General features: G+C 49.9%; 1 pseudogene across 1 annotated transcript in view; it reads left to right on the top strand.

Moving 5' to 3' along the window:
* The window catches only part of LOC146866936 (lysine-specific demethylase 5B-like), a 504,610-nt pseudogene extending 484,275 nt beyond the window's left edge, over nt 1-20,335 (top strand). The window contains exon 11 of the transcript XR_014960847.1: nt 19,372-20,335. The product of XR_014960847.1 is annotated as a lysine-specific demethylase 5B-like (transcript). The remainder of the gene's footprint in view (nt 1-19,371) is intronic.
* The last annotated feature ends 5,708 nt before the right edge of the window (nt 20,336-26,043 follow it).

Here is a 26,043-nt window from a genome sequence, read left to right on the forward strand (position 1 = left end):
TGGTTACAGTTTAAGTAAGCAGTTTGCAACACATTACAGGTATAGTACATTCGAATAAATGGGCTTTTTAAGTAAAATGCAGTTAATTACTTTTCAGATTACTTTTAGTAACACAGGGCTGGATCCTAGATTCAGCCTTGAGACACTTCCTGAAAACAGGTGAGTAAATGCGTTTTAGTTAGAAGTACGATTTTTAAAGAATATTATTGCATTTCAAAAGTTGACACTTAGAAACTTTTTCACATAGAATCACCAATGTTATCCTACGGGAGGAAATTCACTTAGCAGGTAAGTTATGTTAAAGATACTTTTTCTTACTGCTGGATACCTAGATTCAGCACTGGGACATTTCCTGAAAACAGTTGAGAAAATGCGTTTTGGTTATTCGGCTGATTTTTAAGGAATATTTGTAATTTTCAAAAGTCGACACTTAGAAACTTTTTGGGAGAAAAAGTGTCCATGTTATTCTATGAGGAAAAAGAGGTTATTGGTTTCCAGGTAGGTAATCGGTCTTTTGAGTTAGGGTTCTGGGGTAAGACTCGGGGGTCTCCCAGGGTCAGTGATGCACTGTTGTTGCACCCTCAGTGGCACTCGGGCAGCCAGGTGCAGTGTGTTGAAGCCCAATGTTATTCTATGGAGGATAGGAGGACTCCGATTGGTGGCTGCTGGCAAGCAGACCAATGGGTTGTGGGAGCAAAGCTCCTAGGGTTAAGCTCAGGGCAAGTTGGGGACCAAGTTAGCACCAAAGGGGCACCCTCAGCGGCACTAGGGCGGCCGGGTGCAGGGTGCTGTTTTGAGGTTGGGTGCCCTGTTGATTTCAATGGAGATTCTCCGGGACAAAGAAACACTGCAGGCTCGGGGACGAGAATCTTCGAGGAGTGACCACCACTTCGAGGGATAAGTTGGGATGTAGAGGGTTGGTTAGGCACCTCTGGGTTGGGTATTCAAGGCCGTGGGGCGTCCGGTGCAGGGGTGCCTTGGGACGTTGGATTTTCTTACCACCTCTGGTCGTGGTAGGGGGGGTCCTCTGGATTGAGGCTGCAGGCATTGTCAGGAGGCTTGAGGCAGGTCAGGGGTCACCGGATCTCGGGTCCGGATCGCCGGAGGGACCTCCTCGTGGTATTTGTCCACTCGAGCACGGGCCGGATTCGGCGGGTGCAGAGTGTGCAAGATTCGCGGTTCCTGGCTGGCACCAGAATCTGCAGTTCACACGTCCAGTGTTCACGGGAGAAACAGCTTGGAAAGTGAAGGCAGGCAGATCCTCTCGGGTTTTTGAGGTTGCTGTCCGTTGAACACGCCGGGGTTTTGCAGGAGCAGGTTCGAGGGCAGACAGGCCAGTAGGGCTGGGGCCAAGTCAATGGGCGTCGTCCTCTTGTTAGCTCTGCACGGCTTCTCATCCTTCTTCTCTTCTTTTTCTTGTGGTTGCTGGATCTGAGTAAGGAAGGTTCAGGGTGCCCCTAAATACTAAATTTAGGTGTGTTACAGGTAGGTAAAGCGAAATCAGCAAAAATCAGCCATCGAGGAAGTTCCTATATCGCGTCGAGGTGTATACTCAAGGTACTTCATAGTGAGGAGGAAAGGTCGGAAGTCAGAATTCAGACCTATCCTGGATCTTCACGCCCTCAACAAATCCATCCGGAAGGAGAAGTTTTGCATGTTGGCTCTCAATCAAATATATCCCCATCTCCAACAAGGGGACTGGATGTGTTTGTTAGATCTGCATATTTCCACATCCCAGTCAGCCCACATCACCGAAAGTTACTGCGTTTTCTGGTGGGATCGACCCATTATCAGTTCAAAGTCCTGCCCTTCGGGTTGAAGTCAGCTCGCAGAGTATTTACAAAATGCATGGCAGTAGTAGCAGCTGTTATATGGCGCAAGGGAATGTTTGTTTACCCTTACCTCGACGACTGGCTTCTGAAGGACCCTTCTCCCCAGAATGTGAGGGTCCACTATCAACGATGTCTAGCTCTTTACCAACAACTGGGCCTTCAGGTCAACTTCGAGAAATCGACTCAGCATCCCACGCAAAGAATCCACTATCTGATAGATGATAGACTCCGCAGTAGGAAAAGTGTTTCCTTCGGAGGAGAGACTGGCATCCATCACTCTGAAATGCAAGCAGATTCTGCGCAGCAATTTCCCTTCAGGCCGTCAGGTTGCCTCTCTTTTAGGGTCGATGGCTTCCTGCACTTTTCTTGTCCCCAACGCCAGGCTGAGGATGCGTCCTTTACAGCAGGATCTGGAGGGCAAGTAGGACCAATGAACGGCTCGATGGGACGACAGGATACATCTGTCAAAAGCAGCCAGAGCATCGATTGCATGGTGGATGCAACAGGAAAATCTTCTGGTAGGGGTTCCGTTCCATCAGTCCCCTCCCTCTCAATCATCAATCATTAATCACAGATGGTTCCCTCCAGGGTTGGGGTGCGCACATGGGGTCTCTCCAGACTCAAGGTCGATGGTTGTCAAAAGAGCGATTATATCACATCAACATGCTGGAGCTATGAGCTATGAGCTTTGCATCTAGCCGTCAAGGCCTTCTTCCCATCTATTCAGACCAGTTCCATCTTAGTCCAGACGGCCAATATGACCACCATGTACTATCTGAACAAGCAGGGAGGGACTCAATTGCATCCCTGTCCCTGGAGGCCCAAGCTCTCTGGCATTGGCTCCTTGCAAGCAATCTGACTATTACAGCAATACACCTACCAGGGGAGCAGAATTCACAAGCAGGCGCTCTCAGTTGTCACCTTGAGGACCAGCAGGACTGGGTTCTAAACGACGAAGTCGTTCAAGAAACTTTCCGGTAATGGGGTCGTCCAAGCATCGATCTCTTTGCGGACGATACAAACAAAAAATGCTGCGACTTTGCCTCAAGATTCTACTGACCAGGATCGAGAGGGAATGCCCTTTTGATCAATGGTCAAGAGGCTTTGTATCCGCTTTTCCTCCCCTTCCTCTCATCCCTAAGGTCATAACCAAACTCTCCCACTCCGAGACAAGGATGATTCTGATCTCTCCGGACTGGCCATGGCAGTGGTGGTACCCGGACCTTCTGCACCTATCAGAATGCCCACACAAGAGATTGCCATGCAGACCGGACCTGCTGTCCAAGATGAACGTGAGCATTCATCTCCCCACCTAATCACACCCCAAAGATAGAGCAGTGGATGAAACACCTATCCGTCTTTGAATGTGCTCCCCTCGTCATCCATTCCGTAAAATCCCTGGGAGTCACCATAGACAAACACCTGGATATGAAGTCGCACATCAGCAAGGCCACCAAGGGAGCCAATCACCAGATGAGTTTACTAAGGAAACTTAAACCCTTCCTCCCGCAGAGCGACTTAAAAATGGCAGTTCAAGCCTTGGTGTTATCAAGACTAGACTATGAAAGCACCACTCTGTGGCCACCCCAGATACAAGCTTGCCCCGTTGAGGGCTTCACTTAACGCTGCTGCAAGATTGGTATCAGGAGCTAAAAGAAATAGCCACATTTCCCCGACCCTGAAAACGCTGAACTGGCTGCCATATGAGGCAAGAGTTCATCTAAAAATTGCCTGCATGACCCATAAAGCACTACACAACAACACACCCAGCTACCTAGCTCAAAAACTAGAACGATCCGGAGGATGCAGACAATTACGAAGCGCGAGTTCTCTACTTCTGAAACCACAAACCTTTCATAAAAAGAGAATTGGTTGCAGAGCCTTCTCAGGGATCACCCCAAAGATATGGAATTCCCTACCTCCATTGGTTCGGGGAATCTCTTCCCTTACAGCCTTCAAAAAAGAGGTAAAAATCCTCCTAATGAACAAACTTACGTCCTAAGTCCTGACCCTATACTGGCTTCGAGTCACCGATACGATCCGCATATTACTGGATACCCTGTGTGGATGGAAAGAGAACACTATTGGTCTGTTTTTATCCCAATGCAGACCTAAGGCCCAATAACCTTATTGTCTGCAATATGACGTTGCCCTCTGGGATCATGTTCTCGTCCACTGGTCTACTATGTCATCTTATACCTATGTTATCTTATACCTTTTGCCTCTACTGTAAGTAATGACGAATATCTAATGCGTGTATATTACATTATGTTTTATGTCTCTTTAACTATATACATACTGTAAAGCGCTCTGATACCCTCGTGGGTCACGTTCGCGCTATATAAAACCTTATAAATAAATTCATCACCCCAACCTTTCCTCACTGAACTTGGCAGCATGGCTCCTGAGGTCCTCCAATATGGTCATTTAGGACTCCCTCAGTACTGCATGAGTATCTTGAAAGAAGCAATAAGACCTTCCACAAGACACTCTTATGCTCGTAAATGGAAGCGTTTCTATTTGTGGTGTGTGCAAAATGGTTGCCATCCTACCAAGGGGCAAGAGTAAGTGCTTTTACCTTATCTCCTCCACTTAGCTAAGGCACGTCTCAAATTCTCTTCCATAAAAGTACACCTGGCTGCCATTACGGCATGCAGGCGGTCTCCTTCTCACCCTTCTTTCTTTCAGATGCAGGTATTGAAGGACTTTTTACAAGGGTTAAAGAAGGTTTACCCTCCTATCCGACCTCCTTCGCCTCCCTGGGAGCTGAATCTGGTTCTGTCTAAACTGATGGGTCCTCCGTTTGAACCTGTCCACAAGCAACCCTCCAACACCTAACGTGGAAGGTAGCCTTTTTGGTAGCAATCACCTCAGCTCGCACGGTGAGCGAGATTCAAGCTCTCTGTTCTAAGGAACCATACACGGTTTTTCATCTCAATAGGTTCGTTCTGAGGACTCGCCCCTCTTTCCTTCCGAAGGTGGTGTCGGACTTCCATGTCAATCAATCCATCTCGCTGCCTACCTTTTTTCCTAATCCCTTTACACCAGCTGAGAGGGCCCTTCATTCTTTAGGCCTGAAAAGGGTTTTGAAATTCTACTTGGACAGGTCTAAAGCGATAAGGAAATCTGATCAACTGTTTATTAATTACGGCTCAATCAAAACAGGTTTTCCAGCCTCCAAGCGTTCCATCCCCAGGTGGATAGTGTCATGTATCAAACTGGCTTATCAGTTAGCACAGAAGCCTCTTTGATCTATGCCCAAGGCTCATTCCACTAGAGGAAAGGCAGCTACAATGGCTTTTCCTAACAATGTACCAGGACAGACTACCTCGCTCAATTGGATGGTCAGATTCCAAACCCAACTTCCAGAGGCTCACCTTCATGCATGGAGAGTGAGCAGTGACACTTCCAACTGCCATGAGAGGCAACCCCTTGACGAAATCATTTTACTCTGGGAGGTAAACACGTTTTGTCACTGTGTGCAGAGCAGAAGGTTGATCCACTGAAGACATGTCTTTTGTAGGTCCTATGTTTTGCTCTATCACCGGCCAGATTGTACAGTGGGCACTGTCCGGGACTATTTTCCAGGCCTGTGAGCATTTGTCTGCCAGCCCACCCTTCCCTGTTCAAATCCCTAGTTGTGATTATATTTTTTGGAAGGGATTCCTGTTCCTTTCTACATCCAGTGGGAACCGAATGTTGTTTTTGACAGGGGACCGTTTTGCTCACTTCACAGCTGTCTGTTCCATTTACTGTTGTTTAAGACTGAGTCCATTTTTCTTGTAGCGATTACTTTGGCAAGACTTGTCAACGAGCTGCAGGTGCCATCTTTCATATGCTTCTGCCCAGACAAATTGGTCCAGAATACAAAAGTGGATTTCTCGCCCAAGGCGGTGACCCCTTTCCATCCGGGTCAACTAGTTATTAACCTACCCGCCCGCCCCTTTTCCTGCCACCCCTCCCTACTGAGGAAGAGGAGCGATTACAATGTCTGGACACCTGTTACGCAGTCACTTAATATGCAGACCAGACAAGGGAGGTATGATCTGACTACCAACATGACTTAAGCACGCACCAGAAAGGACAAGGTGGTCCAGAAAAGACCTTACACTGGATCATTTTGTGTATCAAAATGTGTTGCCAAAATAAACCACAGTAGGAAAGTGGGTATCTGAAAGAAACACGTTAGTTAGATTCCTCACCTTAGAATATCCCCAGGCGTCAGGCTGGATCCGGAAAGGTTTTTGTAGCAATACCCCTTGCGCGTCGCTTTTTGACTAACTTTTTGACCTCTTTTGGTTACTCAACTCGATATCTGGTGCCGGTAGAATGCCTGGATTTAAGCATTGTGACGCCTGTCACCGACTGATGTCGGTAACGGATCACCATTGCCGGTGCGCGTACTGCCTGGGGGCCGGCCATGACGCGGAGTCGTGCCTCGACTGTCAGGCCTTGACGTCGAAGGCTAGGCGGGAGCGGTCCCGTAAGCTACTCGAGCTTCGACACTCTGCTCCACGTCGCTCTCGGTCCCGGTCCAGGTGGAGGTCCAAGGACCGTTCGCGGAGCCGCAGCCATCGACATCGCTCGTCGGGATCTTCGGGTAAGTCCCGTCACTCCAAACATTCTAAGAAGTCCAAGCGGCGTCCTCGCTCTTTGGACTCCCCTCGCCGGTCGCGCGACCCGGCCGAGTGTCCGGGTGGTTCCACCCCCGCGGCTCCGTCGGAGCCGCAGGAGCCGTGCTCGTCCCCATACCCTCCGGTCCCTGGGTTTGACGCGACTCCGGCGGAGGTCGGTGCCTTCCTCTCGCCCATGAGGAATCTGGCTCCGCCGTCGACGCCTGCCGGCGCACCTTCGGGCCCCGCAGGGTTGACTGGGCACCTCGCGTGCCGGCGGCTCCGGCCCCGGTGCCGTCGAGGGCACCGGGCCGGACGCCGCAGGTCCCCGAGGGATCCAGGCCTGGATCTCTGCCGGCGCCGGTCGACCTCACGACACCTCCTCCGCCGACACCGGTTCCGCCCCCGACGCCGTCCCCGCACGGCGTCGGGCCTCAGTTTAGCCCTTTTCCGGACCCGGCGCCGTCCGACGCCGTTTCCGGCGCCGATGGGTGACCGCTTCATCCACCGTCCGGCTCCGATCATTCCTCCTGTCTACCAGGAATCGGATGATGAGGGCGACTGGGAGGAGTCTCAGGACCCTCTGGCTTAACAGGCCCAATTGTCTCAGGACTGGGCAGAGGAATTGGGGGACGCCAGCGGTTTGGATACCTCTCCAGACGCTGGATTCATCTCTCCTCCGACTGTGGCCTCGGAGGAAGGTGCAGCCTTTTCTGTGGTGCTGCGCAAGGCGGCCGAAGCCCTGGGGCTCGAGTTGTCTGCTGTGGCTGTGAGGACTAACGTCCTCACCGAGGTCCTTCAACCGACAGCAAGCTCCACTGAGCCTCTGCTGCAGTTTAATGAGGCCCTCATTGACGTTCTCCAGGGCACTTGGTCCAAGCCCTCCACAGTCCCTCCTGTGGACAGGAACGTTGCCCGGCGCCACCGCCCTGCTCCGGGCGAACCCACATTCCTCTCCCACCACCCCACCCCAAAGAGCCTGGTTATCCAGGCCTCTACCTCCCAATCCTCCTTCCCATTCGCTCCTCCGGATAGGGAATCCAAGAGGTTGGAGCAGTTTGGCAAGAAACTGTTCTCGTCCCTGAGTTTGGGACTGCGGTCTTTAAATACCGCTTGCCTTTTGGACCATTACGCCCACTCGCTGTGGGATGCGGTGGAGGACGTGCTGCCCTTGTGCCCGGAAGAGGCCCGGGAGCGACTCACCCAAGCACTTGCTAACGGGCGAGATGCAGCGCGGCACGCCATTAGATGTGGACTAGACACCACGGACTCGCTGGGTCGGGCAATTTCCACCACGGTGGCGCTTCGGTGTCACGCCTGGCTGAGGTCCACGTCGTTTTCAGGGGATGTCCAAAGCTCCCTCATGGACATGCCCTTCGATGGCACTCGCCTGTCTGGCGAGAAGACGGACAGTGCGCTGGCCCGGTTCAAGGACTCCCGGGCCACGTCCTTGGGTCTTGCGGCCGCGGGGCCGCAAACTTCCGCCTTTCGCCCCTTTCGTGGCCAAGGAAGGGGCGCCTCCTCACGTCCGCCCAGCCACCGGCCGCAGAACCAGCCTGCACGCGGTCGCGGACGTGGTTTCCGCCGAGGCGGTTCTGGAGGACATCGTGCCGGTCAGTCCACATCCACCCGGCAGCATCCGCCTCAAAGCCCTCCTAGTCCGAGCTTTCAGGCCCATTCAACGCCAGTGGGGGGCAGAGTTCGCCATCACCTGCACCACTGGCGCTCCATCACTTCGGACAGGTGGGTGCTGCAAATCGTCCGAAGGGGCTACTCCCTCTACTTCGAGACGACCCCTCCAGCCATGCCACCGCAGAACCACCGTATGTCGGGGGGTCATTTGCATCTTCTCCGGGAGGAGGTTTCGGCCCTCTTGGCCAAGGAGGCCGTCGAGCGCGTTCCTGTTCCAGAAGTAGGTCGTGGTTGCTATTCCCACTACTTTCTGGTTCCCAAGAAGGGCAAAGGGGGCCTACGCCTGATCTTGAATCTCAGAAGCGTGAACGCCTTCCTCCGGTAGGAACTGTTCAAGATGCTCACTTTGGCTCAGGTTCTTGCTGCCCTAGACCCTGGAGACTGGATGGTAGCGTTGGACTAGCAGGACGCTTATTTCCACATCCCCGTCCTGCCGGCCCACCGGCGTTACCTGCGGTTCACGGTGGGTCAGGAGCACTTTCAGTTCACCGTGCTCCCCTTCGGCCTCACCAGTGCCCCTCGGGTGTTCACGAAAGTGATGGCGGTGGTCGCAGCTCATCTGCGCAGATCAGGGGTCCCAGTCTTCCCCTATCTCGACGACTGGCTGTTGAAGGCGGGCTCGCCCCAGCAAGTCGTCTCCCACCTCCAGACTACGGTAGACCTCCTGCATTCGCTGGGGTTCTCCATCAATGTGTCGAAGTCGCACCTGAGTCCCTCCCAAAAGCTCCTTTTCATAGGGGCGGTTCTCGATTCGGCGCAGTTCCGGGTCTATCTGCCGGAACAGCGGGTCCTGGACATTCGAGCCCTGATTCCCATCTTCCGGCCTCTGTCCTGGATTTCGGTCAGGTTGGTGCTGCGGCTTCTGGGGCTGATGGCCTCCTGCATCCTGTTAGTACCTCACGCCAGATGGCGGATGCGGGCTCTGCAGTGAGACCTGAAGTTTCAGTGGGCCCAGCATGGAGGCAACCTGTCCAACCACGTCTTGATCTCGGAGGGCACTGTGAAACAGCTGCAGTGGTGGCTCACGAATCGCGATTGGGTCAGCGGCAGATCCCTCTCCCTTCCCCAACCGGAGCACGTGGTAGTGACGGATGCGTCCCTCCTGGGATGGGGGGGCCATATGGGAGAGGCGGAGATCAGAGAACTCTGGTCTCCGGCGGAGACTCGGCTCCATATCAATCTTTTGGAGCTGCGGGCGATCCGACTTGCACTGAAAGCCTTCCTTCCCTCTGTCCGGGGAAGTGTCGTGCAGGTGTTCACAGACAACACCACCGCCATGTGGTATTGCAACAAACAGGGTGGTGCTGGGGTCGTGGACCCTTTGTCAGGAGGCCCTGCGCCTCTGGACATGGCTGGAACACCAGGGCATCACCCTAGTGGTTCAACATCTGGCGGGCTCTCTGAACGCCAGAGCGGACGAACTCAACTGCCGGTGCATGATGGATCACGAATGGCGTCTGAACTCGGACGTGGCGCAAGGTCTCTTTCTGCAGTGGGGAGAGCCTTGGTTAGATCTATTCACCACCGAAGAGAACGCGCAATGTCAGCAGTTCTGCGCGTTGGAGTTTCCAAGGCGGCACTCGCTCAGACGCCTTTCGTCGCGAGTCGAGTTGCGGTCTGTTGTACGCCTTTCCGCCTTTACCACTTCTGCCCAGAGTGCTGAAGAAGATCAGGCGCGACCGGGCCCAAGTCATCTTGGTGGCTCCGGATTGGGCACGAAGGTACTGCTATCCCGAGCTACTCAGTATGTCCATCGATCCCCCGATACGACTGCCTCTTCAGGAGGATCTTCTGTCGCAGCAGCAGGGGACGGTCCTCCACCCGAACCTGTCCAGCCTCCACCTACATGCGTGGAGATTGAGCGGCGGCAGTTGATGCCATTTGACTTGCCTCCTGCAGTCTGTGATTTCATTCTGGCAGCCAGGCGTCCCTCCACAAAGACGGTATACGCCTGCCGGTGGAACAAATTTGTGGCATGGTGCACAGCAAAGGCTGTGGATCCCCTTTCTGCCCCTCTTTCTGAGGTTCTCCTCTTTCTTCTTTCTTTGGCCCAGCAGGGCTCTGCTCTGGGCACCTTGAAAGGTTATCTTGCTGCTATCTCTGCCTTCCATCGGCTTCCTGATCAGCCTTCTCTTTTCAAGTCCCCTGGTGTTTCACGCTTTCTCAAGGGCATTACTCATATGTACCCTCCTGTTCCTTTCGTAATGCCTCATTGGGACTTGAACCTTGTTCTCACTTTTCTGATGTGCGCTCCCTTTGAGCCCCTTTATAACTGTCCCATCCGTCATTTGACTTTGAAAACTGCCTTCTTGGTTGCAATCACCTCCGCTAGGCGGGTGGGTGAGCTCCAGGCTTTGTCATCCAAGCCTCCCTTCCTTTCCGTTCATGTCCTTCTTTCCTGCCTAAAGTCGTGACTCCCTTTCACATCGGGCAATCTGTCACGCTGCCCACCTTCTTTCCTCCTCCGCATCCTTCAAAAGATGAAGAGAGGCTCCACCGTCTGGACCCAAAATGTGCGCTATCCTTTTATTTGGACCGCACAAGACAGTTCCGGGTGGACCACCAACTTTTTGTTGGATACGTAAGGGCTAAGAAGGGTAAAGCTGTGCACAAGCGGACCATCTCTCGGTTGGTCGTGTTGTGTATTAAGACCTGCTATTCTTTGGCGAAAAAGGTTCCTCCTGTTGGGCTACGGGCCCATTCTACTCGGGCCACAGCGGCCACGACTGCACTGGGACGGGGAGTCCCCTTGCAAGACATCTGTCAGGCGGCGACGTGGGCTTCGCTGCACACGTTTGCGAGACATTACTGCCTGGACAGCCAAGTCCGGAGGGATGGCCACTTTGGCCGTTCTGTTCTCCAGGACTTTCTGGTGTGAACTCGGTTCGCAGACCCACCACCGGGGTTGGTATTGCTGGGGTATCTATTCTAAGGTGAGGAATCTAACTAACGTGTTTCTTTCAGATGAACAAGTTACTTACCTTCGGTAATGATGTATCTGTAAGAAACATTAGATAGTTAGATTCCTCGCCGACCCACCCAGCCTCCCCGTTCTGCGAACCGACATCTAGGGTTAAGGTTCTCCCTTTCAGGGCCCTAGATTTTTGGGCACCAGTGTCGGTCTCTTGCATGGCTCAGCGTCCCTGGCGCGGAAAGCTATGTACAAGAACTGACGTCAGCGCGCGAGGGCGGCGTATAAGTACTCCGACGTCATTCCGGCGCACGACGCCAACGACGGACGCGGAGCCGCAGACGACGCCTAGCGACGCGCAGGGGTATTGCTACAAAAATCTTTCCGGATCCAGCCTGATGCCTGGGGATATTCTAAGGTGAGGAATCTAACTAACTAATGTTTCTTACAGATACATCGTTACCGAAGGTAAGTAACTTGTTGTTCTGTTGCCGTAACCCCCCCACTTTTTGCCAGACTACTGATGCACTTTCACTTGATGTGCCCTGGGTCCCTGACAATCAGGTTCCCAGGGCCTGTGTTCTTTCCTCAAAACTAACCCAATTGGCATCTCTGGCCACAGGTCAGCCCCTGGTAAATGGTACCACAGGTACCCAGGGCACTGTTACCAGGGAAGACCTCTAAGGGCTGCAGCACTTATTGTGCCACCCTTAGAGGCCCTGTACCTTCACACACACACTGCCTTTGCAGACTGCATGTTTTGGTGCAGAACAAAGTGAAGAGTCGACATGGCACACATTCCTGTGTGCCATGCCTACAACCCACTGCCCTGGCATAGATCAGTCACCCCTCTAGCTGGGTGCCCTATGCCAGTGGTGAGGGTACAGGTGCATGAGCCCTGTACCCCTACAGTGTCTAAGTCCATTCTTAGACATTTTAAGTGCAGTGCTGCCATTAAGAGTATATGGTGCTGGGAGCTTGTCATTACAAACTCCACAGCACCATAATGGCTACATTGAAAACTGGGAAGTTTGGTATCAAACTTCTCAGCACATTAAAGGCACACTGATGCGAGTGTGAGATTTAATGAAAAATGCACACTGAGGGCATCTTAGAGATGCCCTCTGAAACACGACCAGCCTCTGGTGGGTTCCCTGACTGGTACACACCAGCCTGCCACCACGAGACATGTTTCTGGACCCCTAGGGTGGGAGCCTTCGCTCCCTGAGCCCAGAAACGAAGCCTTTCCTGGGCGGAGTTGTTCACACCTCCCCTAGGAAGAGCCATCTGCAGCAGGGGAGTTTCAAAGGCCTGGCAGCCTTTGTAATGCGACCCCCAGCCTCTCCTGCTATCAGGAGCAGGCCCCCTTCCTGTCTCCCCTCCTTTTCGGCGGGAAGACAGGCGGGAAAAACTAGCCAGCCCAGAAGGTGTGCCCACCTCTGCCAACTCCACCCCTCAGGTGGGGGGTGGCGAGGTGAAGTCCCCTGCCCTCTTGCAGACGGCAGTCACTCCCCAATCTGGATTAGGGATTGTGCTCACTCCCCACGTGGGGTGAGCACACCAAGGGTGTAGTCGCCCTAAGGTCAGTAGCCCATTGGCTACTGACCCAGAGACCCCTTAAAACGCCCCGTAAATACTATATTTAGGGGGCAGCCCTGAACCAAGAAAGCAGATTTCCGCAACCTAAGAAGAAAAAGGACGAAAGAAGACGCCCAGCAGAGGAGACTGCAGAGAACAACTGACTTGGCCCCAGCCCTATCAGCCAGGTTCCGGAGATCCTGCGCCCAAAAATTGTCTTGACCTGCAGCCAGCAACCTCCAGAACCCCTGGGAGGACTGACTGCCTTCAACAAAGACTGGATCTCCTGTGAACAGCAGCCCTGTTCAAAAGAAACTCTGAAAGCAGGCTCAGAGACTGCTGAGGACAAAGAAACCCGATGCCTGGAACTACCACTGCACCCGTTGCCTATGGCCCGATTTCGAGTGGCCCACTAGTTCCAGCGAGGTCCTCCAGCACTCCAGATTCCGAGTCCACCGTGGGTTGACCAATCCAGGACTTCCTGACGTCACCTGCAGCCTCTGCACGGAGACCCCCCACAACCGCGAGTGGCCTGTAAGGTGAAATCCGACCTCAAAAGACACCCCTGCATCGAGCCGCCCTGCGCCCTGAAGAAAAGAACCTGAGGTACACCTATGTCCCCGATCCCTCCAACTTACCTGCCCAGCTGTTAGTTCCTCTCAGAAGTCTTCCTGGACCGACCATGCAGCTAAAAAACAAAAATCCCCATTGAAAACAACAGGGCACCCGACCGCCCCAGCGCAGAGGAGGGTGCACCTTTTGTGCTGGCTTGTTTTCCCCATTTGCCCTGAGCTAAAGTCCAGGAGCTTTGCTCCCACAGCCAAGTGGCCTGGTCGTCGGCGGCCACCAACCGGAGGCCCCCTATCCCCCATTGGATAAAATTGGGCCTCAACACTCTGCCGCCTTAGTGCTGCTGTGGGTGTAACGAGAGTGCATCACTGACCCGGGGGGACCCGTGAGTCTACCTCCAGAACCTCAACTCCCACTACCAAATACTTGCCTCAAAACCATAACACTATTTTCATCCATAGGCTAACATTGACTGTTTTTCTTGGAAAAGTTTCCAAGTGTGGAGTTTGAAAACCTAAAGAAATTCCTTAAAATTAAACTGTTTTAACAAAAACGATTTTACTTACTTGTTTGCAGGAAATGTCCCAGAGTAGTATCCAGGCATACTACTCTGAGTAAAAAATGTAATCCAAAAAGTAACTAACCTGGTATTTTACTGAAAATCCCATTCATGTCTATGTACTGTGTTTACAAATCATTGCAATTCTCTGAAACAATACTGTAAGTCAAATCAAAGTACATTTACTATTGCAATCCAAACTGTTTACAAACTGCATTACTATTGTAAAGTATTTATTGCGTACCTGTGCCATGCTTGTTTGGTTCTAGAAAATAAAATAACTAAAAGAATATTCTTATACAAAGACAATTGGTCTGAAGTTCAGTATTTGAGTGTGTGAATTCATTTGCTGACTGTTTACAACAAATTCTTAACACTGTCCTCTGATACTGCCTTACTGCTCGACCACACTACCACAAATCGAGAGTAAGGTTCTATCTAACTTTACCTCTGTCTGCTTTTGGGGGTCCACTGGACTGAGCGCACACTATACCTCACTTTGGTATAGTATATACAGAGCCAGCTTCATACAGCCACCCATTGGAATCTGGGCTCATTCTACCAGAGGGAAGTCTTTCCCCTCTGCACATGCCAGAGGAATCCCAGTCGCTGATTTTGCCGTGTTATGACATTGGCGTCCCTCCAGAATATATGACGTTACAACGCATGCTTTTACAACTCAGTCTTTACATCGCAACTTTCGCCAACTGTTATCACATGGACTCTGAAGCAAGGAGGCATGGCCATTTGGCATTAGCTATGCTTCAGGATTCTCTTCCCTGACCACTCTGTCCTACCCACCTCATGTAAGGGGGTACTGCTTGTGAGAAAGTGGCTCTGTATATACTGTTCCCAAATAGGTACAGGGTGTACAGAGTCCACAGTCCCCAGAGGCTTGGCAGGGGCTAAAGTTAGATATAACCTTACATTCTAAAGTGGTAGCTTGGTCAAGCAGTAAGGCAGTATCAGAGGATAGTGTAAAGCATTTGTTGTACACACTCAGTCAGCAAATGGTCTCTCACACTCAAGAACTGAACTCTAGGCCAATGGTTTATATATAAAAAATATATGCTTGTTTTATTTTAGAACCAACAATTGGATTTAAAATATACTTTCTCAGAATGAGATGCTTTATATAAATACTTTTGCAATATGCAATTGACTTGTGTAAACAGTTACAAGTGGTTGCAATAGGCAACACTATTTTAAACACAATAATGCATTGAGTTCAATGGAAGTTTCATGTTATTTGCTACAGATTAGTTTTAGGATTACTTTTGGAATTCCAGGACTGGATCCTAGATTCAGTCCTGGGTCAGTACTTGGAACCAAGTGAGAAAAGTCGACTTAATTCCTGTGATGATTTTTAGACAATATTTAGCTATTTTAAAAGTTGACAGAAAATATTTCATAGAAAACAGTCAATGATTCCCTATGGCAGAAAATTCAAGTTACAGGTATAGTATGTTCTCATTACTTTTGTAATCCAGTACTGGGTGCCTAGACTCAGTACTGGGACCTTTATCCAAAAGTAATTACGTTTCCAGATATTATACGATTTTTTAAGAATATTTAAAGATTGCAGAAATTGACTCTTAGAAGAAATTTCACAGAAAAATAGTCAATGATTTCCTATGGAAGAAAATTGGGTTACTGGTAAGTACAGTTGTAAGTAGTTTTCAGAGTCAGTGCTGGGCACCAAGATCCAGCACTGGGAGCTCACCTTAGAGCAGGTAAGTATTTTCGTTTTCGTTACTCGGCTGATTTTTGGTGAATATTTTTAGTTTTGAAAAGTCCACACTTAGAAGAAATTTCAGGAAAAAGCCAGTCAATGTTACCCTATGAAGAAAATTGAGTTATTGGTTTAAAGGTAAGTACTCGGCTGGCAGAGTTGAGGTTTTGGGCTTAGACTCCGGGGTCCCCCAGGGTCAGGTAGGTAAAGTTCGTTCACTCCCAGCGGCACTAGGGCGGCCGGGTGCAGAGAGAGTTAGGCCCAATGTTATCCTATGAGGGATGGGGGGCCTTGGTTGGTGGCTGCTGACTAGCAAGCCACGCGGCTGTGGGAGCTGGGCTCCTGGTCACTTACTCAGGGCAAGTGGGGAAGTAGATAGGTGTAGAGGTTGCACTGCCAGGGCCACTCGGGCGGCTGGGTGCAGAGTGCTTTTGAGCCTTCGGGCGCTCAATTGATTTCAATGGGAAATCTCCGGTTTAGAAAAAGACTGCAAGCTCGTGGACGAGGTTTCCTCAGGTGCCACCACCACTTCGAGAGGTAAGTTGGGTAGTTGGAGGATAGGTAGGTACCCCGGGATTGGGCACAGGGGGCCGCGGGACGCAGATTTGATAAAGTGAACCTGTTATAACTACCAATATCAGTTTACATCAACAAGACTTTGGCAGTGTGAAGGGTTGTCTGCCTAGAACACTACCTATTTCAAGCTATGTCGCATGTTGGAACTATGATAGTGGCACACATACAAGACGTTCGCTTATGATGCGTTGGCACCAAACATGACTCATGCAGCAAATGTCCTTTGCTCACTCGAAGCCCCTCGGAGACAGTGAGGCACAGCTCTGTTTTGCAAGACACAACAAGAAGCAGGGTCGGTCTCTGTCAAAATAGCTGCTATTGGGTACGTCTAGGGCAAAGTCGAAAGATGAGGACAAGTAGGGGGCAAAAAACAGGAAGCACAACCATAGCTCCTCGACATCCAGAGGCTTCCACTCCAGCAGTAGATTGCGCATTTGGTGGTCGTGACACCTAACTCTAACCTCTGTCCACCTCTCATCCTATAACATTTTAGTAGAAGATGCTTCCTGCGCCATAATCTACTCTGCAGCAGCACGTTGTTTCAAGCACACCAAGCTGCAGTTAATGTTCGTTCCGCCTCCCTCTGGTGTGCCATTAACCCAATGAGGCCTCCAGGTCACTCTCTCTCCTATGGTGCTGACTGACTACAGTCGAAGTCATCCTACTCCGCTAACAGCTGTGCCAAGTGCTTGTGCGCCTATGTGAGCCTGTCGGATGTAGAGGTATTCAATTACCAAAACTATTGCTAAAGGTGATGAACTATATATTGTAGTTTAATACCCTCAATAATGGTAGTTGAAGTGGATGGAGGACATTTTGGGGTCAAAATCAACCATCATTCAAGGCCTCCAACATGTTCTGCATGATGAAAAGGGAGATCATTTGCTTCCATCTTGTTAAATTGATGCCTATATCTTGATTTGCAGAATGTCAGTAGCTTAGACACCGCTCTGAACTCTGCCCTGGATTAGTCTTTATGGTGTCTACTTTGCAGTTGTGTTTCAGAGTGCTGCACAAGTCCTTAAATTGCCGCTCCCCACTGACATGAAGGCTGACCTCTTAAACAAATATATATATATGTATGCATGCACTCTTTGTAGCACAAACCTAGCCAAAAGTCAGCTGAACATTGTACAGTGTCCAATATGAACATAAAGTCAACAAGTGATAGAGGTTGCTGGTTTGTCGATTGTCTATTCATTGTGATGTAGTGTTGTTTAAAGAGGTGCATCTTCTGCTCGTTCCTAAATTAATGCAGTGTTCAGGTAGTCAGGATGGATACAGGGATGCTGGTCCCGATCTTCGATATATAGATGTAAAAAGCCTGCTGTCTTTTTTTAGTTTTTTGCACTTCTTGGTTTTCAGTCTGATGGTGTTCTGGCCACAGGTACACCATGTGCCACCAGGGGAGTCAGTGAAGCTCTAGCAGGACAGGGCGCGTAAAATGCAATTACGGAGTGCTCCTGTAGGTGTTAACCACCATCCAGACTCAAAGGTATGAGGTTTGAACAGCAGTTCGGAAGTCTGGAAGAAATAGTTTCATTTTCATACACAAGTGAGCTGCTACCAGGCCATGTGTGTTTTTGCAGTGTGTTTCTTGAGGGTGATGTCAATGTCCAGGGTGAATCCAAGTGACTTGGCATGCGATTAAAATTGGGGTTCGAAACTGTCAAGGTTCAGGTTAGTGAGCCAAATCTATACTATTCATTACTCGTCGTTTTTGGCAAATAACTGAAATTCTCCCTTAGTTGAGCTTTAGGTAGGTGCTGGATATCCTGATCTGGATAAAGTGGAGGCAGTGTTGTAGGTGTTTGATGTCTGAAGCAGAGGCGACTTTCAAGTAGAGTGGGGCGTGACACAGCCCCCTGCAGCCTAAGCACTGCAGTGGGGACCTCCAATCATTCAGGGGCCCGCAACCATTTCAACGGTGCCCCATTCTGCCCAAGGCCAATGGATATTTGTGAGGTTTGGGATACTCTGGGGCCCATCCTTTTGCATTCACATTTTATGGGGGGCATCATTTTTACATTGCACCATTTATGTGGAGTTATGTATCATCAGCATATTGGTGAGCCTTGATGCTGTCATCTGCAAGTGGAACCCCAGGGTGCTCTAGATATAGGTTGAAGATCACTGGGGACCATATGGAACCCAGAGGGACTCTGGAAGTGATGGGCATATATTGGGACCTGGAGGTGGCCTGGTGAACATACTGATGCTTGGCAGAAAGAGCGGAGGAAAACCATTGAAGGAGATTGCCAGTGAATCCCTTGGAAGGTGGTGGACTGGTCGACTGTGTCAAAGGTAGCTGAGGGGTCTAACAACATCAGGAAGCTTCAACTGCTTAAGCTTGGGACCTCTAGTCTTAAATATTTGCCAGGCAGCCACATGGGTATCTTTCCATACTTTCACCAGGCACAACTACATTAATGCACAACTAAGCAGAGGATCATTTTGCCAGCTTGCTCCTGCAAGACTTCCTTGTGTAATGTCTGCTCCCTGAACAATTCTCATTGCAGGGAGCTTTGCTTTTGTATTGGCTCCGAATGTGAGGCATCTGTAGTTAGACGTATCCATCAGAAGGGTACTACCCTTCAATTACACTCTTTTCAGTGAATACTGACCACAGGTTCCTCACCAACCGCCCAGTTTTTCCTGTTATGTAGTGGACTTTTATGTTCTAATCAGGTCCCAAGTTAGCTGGCTTGCACTGCCAATGAAAGATAATGTTCGAGGCATGTGAGCTGTAGATCACATGCTTTACATAGCCTGCCATCTAGAGTTGGGTCTGGATGTTTGCACTTTGTTTTTGTTCGAAGAAGTCTTTTCTAGTCACAAGGTAGGTGGTGACTCCTTTGGGTGATGGTGCTCATGGGCATCGACTCCATTGTTAGATTTTTTTTTTCCGCCTTTGGGTTCAGATGCGAATTGCTGCCCTCCGGTTCGGCACCGTTTATTGGGTTCACCAGGCATCAGTGTGCTTCGGTGGCTCCTTTATACAGCTGCATGTCGTCCCGTTTGGAGACAGGGCGAAGTCACAGCAGAGGTCTGTGACCCAACCTGTTAACGTGCAGGAGCTATTGCAAAAGTTTTTAGATTGTCTAGCATCTGCGAAGATGTACAAGGTAAGGAATATGTGGTTAGAGTATCAATAAGATAGACCGTTAACAAAGGTAAGTAACTTATTCTTTTGTGTACTTCAAATTAAACAACGTGTTGACAGATATGGCTGCTAATTTCCAATAGAGCAGTCAAAATAATATTTCTGCAATAATTCTCAGGTTATTTGTTTTTCTCTTTAACTTTAGGTAGATTGGGTCCAGTGTGACGGCAGTTGCAACCAATGGTTTCATCAGATCTGTGTTGGAGTTACCTCGGAAATGGCAGAAAAGGAAGATTATGTCTGCATTCGGTGCACAGTCAACAATGTTATGAATCGAAAATAGAACTTATTTTGCAAAACATTCAGGACTTTAGTAATTGTTTCCTTCCCTCTTAACTGCTCACTCCTGACCTCCCACCCCTCCTTCTATCCCTTTGCAACAGCCACAGGACTAGGTTCTACTGCAAGACTGCAATTGGTGCTATTTCTACCCTCTCGGGAACATTTTTCAGAACTCTTTACAAAATACAGACTTTTTTGGACAATTTTGTATATTTTTCTTACAAGCAGTTTGTGGTGGTGTTGGCAGTAAAGGCGGGGTCTGTTATGCTGTTTCTCCAGCCAGGGTTTTCAGTGATTTGGAGTCTTTGATACATGCACCTTTTAATGTACAGAGTTACCACTCATACCTCAGCATGGGATTCACCAAGCCACTCCTCTCAAGTCTCTGGTGCTGGAAAGGGAAGAACAAAGCAGGTCCACAAATTCTATTAATTCCTCCCTGGAATTGCTGCTCTCCTTACAGCATCCTCAAAAACAAACCTGTTACCCTTTTTGTTTCTTCCCACACCACCCAATATCCCTCCCACACCTTTACCCTTTTTTTTTTTTTTTGTAGACTAGTTTTATTTATCTGAGCAATAACCGGTATGTCTGGTTTCAGTGGATGGAATTGAATTCTAAACAGCGTGTTGGTGCTTTTAGCATTGATTGGTATACAGAACGGAGATGTTTAGGGTTTAGTGTAACTGACAAATTTGGGGTGTAGCAGACAGGAGATCTGTGAAGTTAAAACCACACCTGTACTTTGGCTTTCCCTTTTTAGAGGGTAGCTTGTATCAAATGTTGCAGTTTATATTGTGAAATAAACCCTTGGTTACCTTGTAAAATCAGCTTTGTTGTGTTCTTTACCAAGTATTGCCTTGCATTCCTTTGTGTCCTTGTGTGAAATGCGGGGTGCTGACATGGGGTGTCTATAGTGTCTTGTTAATATGAATAGCAGGACCCTTCTGGTCCCTGATGGACTCCTTAGAAGAATGATGTTATTGTTTGGGTGTGTCTGGGTGTGGTTAATAAAGTTCATGATGCAGTGCGTACAGGTAGTTAAAGGTTGCACTGTGAAGAATAAGCACGTGCACTTTAGAGCTTCGTGTGTGGCGTGGTAATTTGCAAGCTATCATGCTGGGGTGGACGCTACAACAACCAACGAATTAGCGGATCTGCAAACCAAAGCAACAAGAGTGCTTTCCCTGAGAGTTTGCCGAGGTGCATCAAACTGATCATGTGCGCCTCAGTCGTAGTGAAACAGTCGAAGGTTGGCGTATGTGGAGCAAAGTGCCACTCCAGCCAGTGCAAGACTTTCGAAGAAGGCAAAGGCCCTACGGAAAGTTGTCACAGCCCGTAACATGCTGGTATGACTGAAACAGGTCTGTGCCGCAACACAACAGAGGCAGCATACATACAGTACGACAGCTCTAAAGGCAGCAACAACCAGATACAGAGAAGCACAAACGTCTGCGAAAGCCAGATGTAGAGAAGCGCACCAAAAGCAGAATCATCCAGGTGCCACGAAACGCTAATAGTGGTGAAAACCAGGTACGATGTAGAAGGTTGAGAGCGGTGACAACCATGTACAGGAGACCAAACAGTTACTCACAGCCAAAGATGAAAAAGAGGCCACACATCATCAGATCTGCAGCAACAACACTGATGCAAGCATGCGGCTGGGGCTCAGATGGTATGAATGGAGCAGGTCCAAGCGGGCAACCGATGGCACCAGAGCAAGCCCTGCCCTCAACAGCAGGAAATTCCACAGGTGGTTATGATGCCACCATGTTCTTCAAGCCACCACTTCCATCCAATACCGGCAAAAACAGAATATTGGCACGTCATGGTGTCATGGCCTAGGAAAGCATAAGACCGTGAAAGTGCAACTCCATATCAATGAGGACATTTGCCCTGTTGCTCAACGGCATCATCAAATTTCTTTTCACTTGCAGGAAGCTGTTGATAAAGAACTGGAAATGCTGTTAAAACCAGGTATAATTGAACACTCTACTGGTCTGACACAATGGTTTTCACCCATAGTGGTAGTGCCCAAAAAGGACAGTGGAGGTGACGTGCACATCTGTGTTGACATGTGTTAAACTAAGAAGGCAATTGAGAGAGAACAACATCATGGTCTGCACATTGCAGATATGATCCCACAGCTGAATGATGCCAAAGTCTTTTCTCATCTCTGTCTGAACAAGAGGTATCATCAACTCGAACTAGAGGAAAACTGTAGGTACATTACGACCTTTTTGACCCGTAATGTTTTATTAAGCTATTAAAGACTATGTTTTGGGGGTGTCATCAGCTGCAGAACATTTTCAGGATGTCATTAGCGGTATAGTACAGCCTATTGCACAAGCGCTTAATTATAGTGATGATATGCTTCTATTTGGGGCACACTCGAAAGGAACATGACCAAGGCCTTACCCAAGTATGCAATTTGGTGATGCAGGTCGGACTTTGAAAGGAGTAATTTGTGAGTTTCAAAGAATAAAATTCAAATTACTTAGGCATATTTTCTTCGAAAAGGGGCTGATACCAGATCTGGCTAAATTACAAGCCTTATCCACTACTCCGCTACAAAACGTGACCATGCTGCGATCCTTCCTTGGCATGGCCAATTACTGTTCCAGGTATATTTATGATTTTGTCACAGTTAGTGCCCCGTTGATAAAATTGACAAAAAGGAACGCTGTGTTCCATGGGTCACCTGAATGTGTCCAAAGCTTCAAGAAAATCACACATGCAATTGAGAATGCTACTGAAATGGCCTATTTTGATCCAAAACGTTATACTGAGATTGTAGTAGACACCAGTCCAGTGGAGTTGTGTGCGATCCTTGCCTAGCACAGTGGACACAATTCCCAAAGGCACCTTGTGGCTTATGCAAGCCAGAGTCTGTCGCAGACCAAACTTGCTATTCCCAACATGAAAAAGAAAGTCTAGCCTGTGGTGTGGGCTTGTGAACACTTCCATGTTTTTCTGTATGAAAACACCACCCTTATCACTGACCACCAAGCTTTTCTTACTATTTTTGGGAATCCTAAAGCCAAGATGCCCTCTCGTACCGAGGGGGGGGTTGCAATTGCAAGAGTATGATTACACTATTGTGCATAGGTCAGAGAAAAATAAAAATTCCGCTGACTACTTTTCACAAGTGCCAGTACAGTGTCACAGTACAACTGCTAAAGTGGGTGACGGGGCGTGGCCAATATGGCAGCTGGATGAGACATGACTTCAAGTCTTTCCGGCGCCGCCGACATCCAGCATCATGATTGCTCCCCGGTGCCAGGCGTTATGACAAGGGGGACGCAGTACAAATATCCTTGGAGTAGGAGTGGGTGCAAAAATGGCAAGTAACACCGGATGGGGATGGATTGAGAAAACTGGGCCAAACAGCGTGGTGCTTGAGCTCGTGGAATTGGATGGTGGCCGACCGGCAGATAGATGTAGGAAAGTGGGTGTCTGTTGCAGTAACCCCCCCCCCCCGCACACACACACACACACACTTTTGCCAGACTACTGATGCATTTTGATTTGATGTGCACTGGGTCCCTGCCAATCAGGTTGCCAGGGCCTGTGTTCTTTCCCCAAAACTAACCCAATTGGCATCTCTAGCCACTGGTCAGCCCCTGGTAAATGGTACCACAGGTACCCGGGGCACTGTGACCAGGGAAGACCTCTAAGGGCTGCAGCACTTATTGTGCCACCCTTAGAGGCCCTGTACCTTTACACACACACACACTGCCTTTGCAGGCTTCGTGTTTTGGTGCAGAACAAAGTGAAGAGTTGACATGGCACACATCTCTGTGTGCCATGCCTACAACCCACTGCCCTGGCATAGGTCAGTCATCCCTCTAGATGGGTGCACTATACCAGTGGTGAGGGTACAGGTGTATGAGCCCTTCGCCCCTACAGTGTCTAAGTTCATTCTTAGACATTGTAAGTGCAGTGCTGCCATTAAGAGTATATGGTGCTGTGAGTTTGTCATTACGAACTCCACAGCACCATAATGGGTACACTGAAAACTGAGAAGTTTGGTATCAAGCTTCTCAGCACATTAAACCCACTCTGATGCCAGTTTGGGATTTAATGAAAAATGCACGCAGAGGGCATCTTAGAGATTACCCCTGAAAGACTAACCTGCCACTAGTGTCCAGGCTGAGTGGCTGCTTTCAGCTACCACCACCAGACATGTTTCTGGACCCCTGGGTCGAGAGCCTGCTGCTTTCTGGGGCCTGAAACATCCTGGGACGAGGTGCCAAGCCTCCTCCCCCAGGATAGGCAGGGTTCACGAAGGGGAAGCTTCAAAGGCTTGCCACCTTTGTGAGCTTCCCCAGGCCACTTGCTCCTCTCAGCAGCTGGTCCCCACTGGTTCTGACCCCCACTTTGGGCGGGAGAACCGGCAGGAAAAACAAGTGAGGCCTGCTCCTGTGAAATCCCGATGTGTCCTGCAGCTAGCAACCTCAAACCCCGGGGGACCTGCCTGCCTTCAACTACCAAGACTGTCTCCCGTGAACACCGGATTTGTTCATCTGCAACCTCTGGCCTTGGCCGGAAACTGCAAATATGCACCACTCTGCACCGGCTGTCCACGGCCAAAGCTCGAGTGGGCAAACACCACGAGGAGGTCACCCTGGCGATCCTGACCCAAGATCCGGCGACACCTGACCTGCCTCCAGCCGACACCTGCAGTCTAAATCCAGAAGGCCCCCCTAACCGCAACCAGGAGCTGGTAGAAAGATCCGACCCCAAAAGGCACACCTGCACCCAACGCCCCACAGCCTTGTGTGCCCAAACCGACTGTGCCTAACCAACCCCTAACTTCCCAACTTACCTCTCGAAAGGGTGGTCACACCCAGAAGACCTTTATCCTCCAGCTTGCAGTGCTTTTGCAAATCGGAGGTTCTCCATTTGAAAACAGGGCACTCAATGTCAAAACAACACCCTGCACCCGGCCGCCCTAGTGCCGCTGAGGGTGCACCTTTGGTGCTACTTCGTTTCCCCCTTTGCCCTGAGCTAAAGTCCAGGAGCTTTGCTCCCACAACCCAGTGGCCTGCTTGCCAGCAGCCACCAACCGGAGGCCCCCTATCCCCCATTGGATAAAATTGTGCCTCAGCACTCTGCACCCGGCCGCCCTAGTGCCGCTGATGGTGTAACAAGAGTGCATCCTTGACCCTGGGGGACCCCTGAGTCTACCCCCAGAACCTCAACTCCCACTACCAAATACTTACCTCAAAACCGATAACACTATGGGGATGCCCCAAAAAATGGGATAAGAAATGGTCACGATGGAATAAATACAGAGGAGAGCCCTGTGTGTCGCCCACAGTTGAACTGGAAATGAATAGACGTGCTGCATAAGAATGTTCTACTGAATTGTACCGTACATCTGGGGCTACCCAGCTGAATAGTGGTATATCCTGAACATGTTGTCCATGTTTGCCTTTGTGGCTGTAAAGAAAAACCAATAAACAAAGTTTAAAAAAAAAAAAACGATAACACTGTTCGGGGCATATGAGCTGCAGATCACACACTAGCATAGTAGATCGCCATCTGGTGTTCGGTTCGGATGCCTGCACCTTGTTGTTATCTTGCAAGAAGTCTTTGTAGTCACGAGATAGGTGACTCCTCCCTTGGACGATAGTGTGCATGGGCATCCTTAGATTTTTTTTTCCGCCATTGGGTTCGGATGCAACTTTTCCGCTCCGGTTCGAAATCTCAATTTCAAACTTTTTCGAAGCGCAAAACTTCCAAAACATCATCGGATTCACTTTCATCTTCGACCCTACTTCATCGGCTCGATTCCGGTCGTCGACGCGGGCCGCTTGGCCTATCCACGCCGTAAGGCCTACGGGTCATGGAAAGGACGCCATTCAAAAAATGCCCCCAGTGTGGAGCAAAGTTTCCGCACAGTGACCATCACAAGGTCTGCAATCTGTGCCTATCACCTGAACACGACGAGTCCAGCTGTCCAGCCTGCGCTTCCTTTCGATCAAATAAGACTATTCGAGATCGAAGGGCTCGACGACACATCATGGCGCAGATTCCAGCTCCTGAACCAGAGGACATCTTTGATGAAGGCCCCGATGTCCCGGAAGAAGATTCCGAAGATCTCAAAATCGTGTCAGAGGCAGAAGACTCAGACGACCCCATCACTCCTGGGCAACGAGTGAGTACTACTGCCCCTACCCCAAACCCTCCAAATCCAAAGGCAGTGGTCAAGACTTCGCCTGTTGGGCCCAGTTGAGACCGAAAACATCCTTCAGAAGCCCCGCCTCCGGGCTCGGCTCCGAAGAAAAGGGACAAGCCTTCCAGTAGCTCGGGACCGAGGAAACCTCATGTAATTGTCCCACCGGCGCCTTCGGCACCGAAACCAAAGGAACACTCGGCTCCAAAATCAGCTCTGACGCCTTCCACCTCCACAATGGCCCCCGAAAACCCCGAGGCCCGTCGATAAGCTGGCTTCGAATATTTCCAAGCCTAAAGATCCGGCTTTGGCTCCGAAACAACATCCTCGGCACCGAAACAGAAGCCTAAGGAC

The sequence above is a fragment of the Triturus cristatus genome, chromosome 1_2 (genome assembly GCF_964204655.1).
Source record: "Triturus cristatus chromosome 1_2, aTriCri1.1, whole genome shotgun sequence".
Lineage (NCBI taxonomy): Eukaryota > Metazoa > Chordata > Amphibia > Caudata > Salamandridae > Triturus > Triturus cristatus.